The sequence below is a fragment of the Salvia miltiorrhiza genome, chromosome 8 (assembly GCF_028751815.1).
Source record: "Salvia miltiorrhiza cultivar Shanhuang (shh) chromosome 8, IMPLAD_Smil_shh, whole genome shotgun sequence".
NCBI classification, from domain to species: Eukaryota; Viridiplantae; Streptophyta; class Magnoliopsida; order Lamiales; family Lamiaceae; genus Salvia; species Salvia miltiorrhiza.
The window spans coordinates 38,691,226-38,696,542 of record NC_080394.1 but is presented as its reverse complement, the minus strand read 5'-3'; the positions used below and the strand labels follow the sequence as shown (position 1 = coordinate 38,696,542).

The following is a 5,317-nucleotide window of genomic DNA, read 5'->3' as shown; positions in this document are numbered from 1 at the left end:
TTTCACTTTCTCTCTTTTTTTTTTTGGGGTCAAGTTATTTTCGCTCTCAATAGACGGACCATAATTCACGAGATTGGACTTTTGGAGGTGATCCAAAATATTCTCGTGTGGTTTCCCATGCTCATAATGAAGCCATTAGAGGAGCAGAGACCCAGATCTATCAAAAACTCAACAACCAACCAAACAATTCAACACAGAGAATGATATTAGGAATTTGCACTGAAAACACTCCCCCTAGCTTCTACCGGACAAATCACCTCAAAAGTTGCTCATCAGGGTGTTGCACCAAAACCTTAAACTAATTACACTTCATTGGGAACAAATCAATCAAGAAAAACGAGGATAACAAACAACACAGACACAATCCAGAATCGCCAATGAATCACTATCAACATGCGATGCACTTAAAAACAAGCAAGAAAACAAGGCGAGGGGACCATTCGCCCCAACACAAGAAAGCCCAAGGACACAACAAGAAGACACCCACAGGATTTACAAATACCAACAAACGCCCCCCCCCCCACACTTAAAATTTGGCACTGTCCTCAGTGCAACAAAAAGAGGGGTGAAAGAGGAAACTTCCCTAAATACCAATCCAGTGGTGAGTCTGTAGTGTCCCACGATGTCTGCCTGTCTCTATCCACTCAAACTATCATTCCCAAGCACCAACCTGCACAAACACAAGAAACAACAGAAACACAACTCAAACAAAGCAAGAGAAAAACAAGAGCAAAGAATAAAGCAAGAAAAACATGGGTTGCCTCCCATGCAGCGCTAGTTTTAAAGTCGCCAGCCCGACTAAGATGGGTCCTTAACCAAAACCCCATTGAAGCTCCATCTGCCTTAGCATCTTTGTACACATATCTCTTTCGATCGCAGCTGCGGGCCCTCCAGGTGAGCGTTCAACGCTCATATCATAAGATGATCTCCTGTCTACACATTCTTGGGGACCGAGTGGAACTACCTCATCAAACTTCTCTTCCAGTGGCAGGGCAAGCAGAAAGCCCTGCTCTACATCCTCATCCTCTTGCAGCTTATCGATAAACTCCTGCTCAATGTCAGCCCCATCCTGCAGGTTAGCAAGGGATTCCTCCTCGATCTCGTCCTCCTCCTGCAACTGATTAAGGAATTCCTGCACAATATAATCCTCATCCAAAGCATCAAATGTTTCAACATAAGAGCAGATTTGAATTAAGGGAGTGGGGGTAGTAGGTCTTCTATCAAAAACTGAGAATGTGACCGCTCTACCTGCCCCTACCATACTTACAGTTCCCGTACCCACATCGATGCGAGTATGGGTGGCAGCCATAAAGGGTCGGCCAAGTAGCACGAGATGCCCATTCTCGCCTCTAATCCCTTTTCCCACATCAAGGACAACAAAATCAACCAAGACACTAATCCCCCTCACAACAACCTCAACATCCTCAACAAGGCCCCGTGGACTACTAATAGAGCCGTCAGCTAGCTCTATCTTCAAATTCGTGCCTTTCAGCCTTTTATTACCCAATTTTTCAAAAATATCAAACGGCATCAAATTGACTGCCGCGCCCAAATCAAGCATCCCAAACACCTTTTCAACCCCACCTAAGCTAATATCCAAAATAAAGCTACCTGGATCTCCTTGCTTGGGTGGTGATTGGTCTCGTGCAACAGTGACGGGTGGCCATGGCTCACTGGGGCATTGGGTAGCCTTGATTGCCTGCACAGTTTTACTTCTCCATCTCCCCATGGTTATTGGGGCCTCGTCCTTGACTACCTCGACGGCATGAGCTTGATGCGGCTGTTGATCCTGGTTTGGGAACTTCCCCGTTGGCTGTCCTTGCTGCAGCTGATTCAATGCTCCAGTTAGCTGCCCAACTGTAGTCTCGAGGCGCTTGATGGTAGCACTCTGAGACTCCATGTTCTGTTTGGTCATCTCCATAAAGGACTGCATGGTGTCCTCGAGAGACGGCTTCTGCGGTTGAGCTTGCTTCTGAAACTGTTGAGGAGCATTCTGGTATTGCTGCTGTTGCTGAAAATTCCCTTGTTGCATAGGGAACTGTTGATACTGCTGATACTGCGGGGGCTGCTGCTGCTGATAAGCTTGATTGTAGTTCTGCTGCTGAGCTCTCCAACCCGAATTGGAGCTTTGTTGCCCTTGATTAAAGCTGGGCCTCTGTTCAAATTGAGGCCTCCCCGGATAGCCCTGAGCAGCATAGACTTCTGCTTGTCCTTCAGGTGGGAATTCGCCCATTCGATGGCATGCGTTAATTCCATGGCCAATTTCGCCACATATTCCACATCCTTCTGCTGGTGGCGCGTGAACTGGTGGGGCTTCTGCCTGGTTCATCTTGAGGTGCTGAACTTGCCTCATCAATTCTGCTACTTGCTTCTGAAGCTCATTGTTGGGAGCTACTGCATTGGCTTCAACCCTCCTTCCTCTAACTGATTTCTGTTGAGAGCTCGCTGCAAGTGTGTTGAAAATCTCCTTGAGCTCATCAGCTGTCTTCCGGGCAATGTTGCCCCCTGCTGTACTGTCCACCATAAACTGTGCCGTCTGAATCAATCCGTCATAGAAAAACTGCATCAACATGACGGGTGCTAACTGGTGCTGTGGGCACTGGCGGAGGAGCTCTTGGAATCTCTCCCAAGCCTCGTGGAGAGGCTCGTCAGCTCCTTGCATGAAGTTCATTATCTGGCTCCTAATCTCCTGTGTCTTGTGGCTAGGATAGTACTTGAGCATGAACTTCTCACATGCCTCTCCCCATGTGGTGATGGAGTTCGGCGGCAGGGACAGTAACCACGTCCTAGCTCGGTCCTTGAGTGCATAAGGTAAGCACTTGAGTCTCAACTGATCCTCGGTGAGTCCCGACAGTGGGAAGGTTTGCACTTGAGAGCAGAAGTCACGGACGAACTGCAAGGCGTCCTCACTGGGCATCCCATGAAAGAGCGGCAGCAAGTTTGAGTCGTTGGGCTTCAGATTATAATTCCGGACCGCCGTGGGAAACACTATTGCAGAAGTGCTAGTGGTCCCAATAACAGGCCTGGAAAAATCCCCCATATACTGTACGTTCTGCTCTACCATGTTTTCTTGGTCAGGATTAGGCCGAACTTGTTCTTCTCCTTCCGAGTGCACAGGAGGTGTATCCTCGATGGCTTCCAGAATGGGATTGGAAGCGATTCTCTCGTCACGGTCTCCCTCTTGAGACTGTGATTCCACAAAGTTCCTCGAACTGGACTCGGACTCCTCCTCCAGGCTTAAAGGGACCTCACGAGGTCGGTGAATGTTGTCAAAGTAAGGCACTAGCTTTCTCTTCAAGCTACGGCGACCTTGCATACACAACACTAGCAAACCAAATCAAACGCACCGGAGGGAGAAAATAACCAAGTCAAAAGAAAGAAACAAAAATAAACACGGAAAACAATGCAACACAATCAAATGCCTAAAGCCGTCCCCGGCAACGGCGCCAAAATTTGACTCATCCAAAAACACCTAGTGGATGGACTCGAATTTATACGAGGTCGTCCTAGGGTGGTAAGGTGACTCAAGTCGTCTCTCAAGGAAGGCTTAGCAGGGCTTCAATTGTGCTACTCACAAGAAACAGAAATAAAACCTAAACACTCTAATCGGGTAATTGGGTCTGACACTCTCTCTTTAATTCTAGGCGTAATTAAATAAAGCTTGTAAATTATCTAATACAGAATCAACAGAAAGCATATAAATCTATCTAGGCGAAAGATGGGAAGCAGATTAAGAACGCAGGAAAGCCAAAAACCTAGGGTTTTAACTAGCAATCTAGAAAGCAATAGTAAATCAACAATTATAAACACTAATTATCTAGGCGATGAAAACATCAAAAGCATAAATCAAATATCATTATCTAAGTGCTCAATTATCTAGGCAATGCAATAACAAGAAAGCTTGTAAAGATTAACTAATCAAATTGAGAACTTACAATCGATTCAATGTAAACAACGATCTAGCGGAATCCACAAGTATCTAGAATGTTTCTATCTAACTAAACTAAGGGAAAAAGCATAAAATTGCGTCTGGAGGCTGCTGGGGTCGGAACTACCGAATGAAACCCTAAAAATCGGATTTTAAAGGTGAAATCCGTAACTGCCGGAACTGCACAGGGGCGGCGGCGGCGCCGTGGACGGCGGCCGCCGTGACACGGCGGCGCCGTGAGCGCCCTTCACATTTCTCACCAAAAATGTGCACGGCCCGCGCCGTGGGGCCGCGGCCGCCGTCTCCACGGCGGCCGCCGCCTGGCGGCGGCGGCCGTGAGCCGAACTCCAGAAAATGCTCGAAAAGAATGCCAAAACGCTCGGCAACTCGCGAATCCTGCACGCGACAATAGTACATCCAAAAGATCATCGAGCACGTGAAAAATAAAGCACAAAGGTATGAAACGAGCTCGAATGCACAGCAGGAAAACTCACAAAATCATCACAAAATAGGGCTAAACAGCTGTTGATGTTGGCTCTTCGGATTGAACTGAGTGTTGCTACGAAATTGGCCTGGCTTGTGCTGCGCAGCTGCTTGGTTGGCCATCTGACCAACTTGAGTCTCCAATATCTGCACTTGCTTGGACAGTGCTGAAAAATTATTTCCAATTTGACCCACTTGAGACTCCAAATTTGTCATCCTTGTATTAACATTTGTCTTCATACTAGACACCTCTGTTAAAACCTGCTGCATCATATCCTCACGCGATCCCTTCTTCGGCTCATTTATAACTCATCCACTAGACACAGAAAACCCAGGTGGAGGCTGCACAGCATTGTTGGGATTTGAATAGGAAAAATTTGGATGATTCCTATTATTGGGATGATACGGTGGATTTCCGCCCTGATGTCCCTGATAGTTTGGTCTATTGAATTGGTACTGCTGCTGGACATAATTAGCATCTTCAAACTGTGACACATCAGATAAACTCGGCTGCTGAGGAATTTTAGCTAGCAATGCTTTTCTCTCCAACTCATACTGCTTTTGAAGAGCTTCATATTTCTCCTTAAAATCATCTCTCTCCTCATTCACAGCTGCAATTCTTCTCGTAGAATTTCTGTCATTCGGCCATTGATAACTATTGGAGGCCATCTCTTCTATCACACGATAAGCCTCCCTTGTATTTCTATGGAGAAGACATCCACCTGCAGTAGCATCCACCATACTTTTTGTTAGACCAGTCAAACCATTATAAAAGTGAATGATTTGCTGATCCTCCGTGAAACCATGTTGTGGACAGTTCCTGAGCAGCTCACGAAATCTTTCCCAGGCATCATGAATGGTCTCATCTCCTAGCTGGGAAAAGTGAGAAATCTCCGCAATGATTTT

General features: G+C 46.6%; 1 non-coding gene across 1 annotated transcript; it reads left to right on the top strand.

The window, feature by feature from the left end:
• Window positions 1–5,210: 5,210 nt before the first annotated feature.
• On the top strand, window positions 5,211–5,317 carry LOC131002102 (small nucleolar RNA R71). Its single transcript, XR_009094179.1, has one exon. It is a non-coding gene; the product is annotated as a small nucleolar RNA R71 (small nucleolar RNA).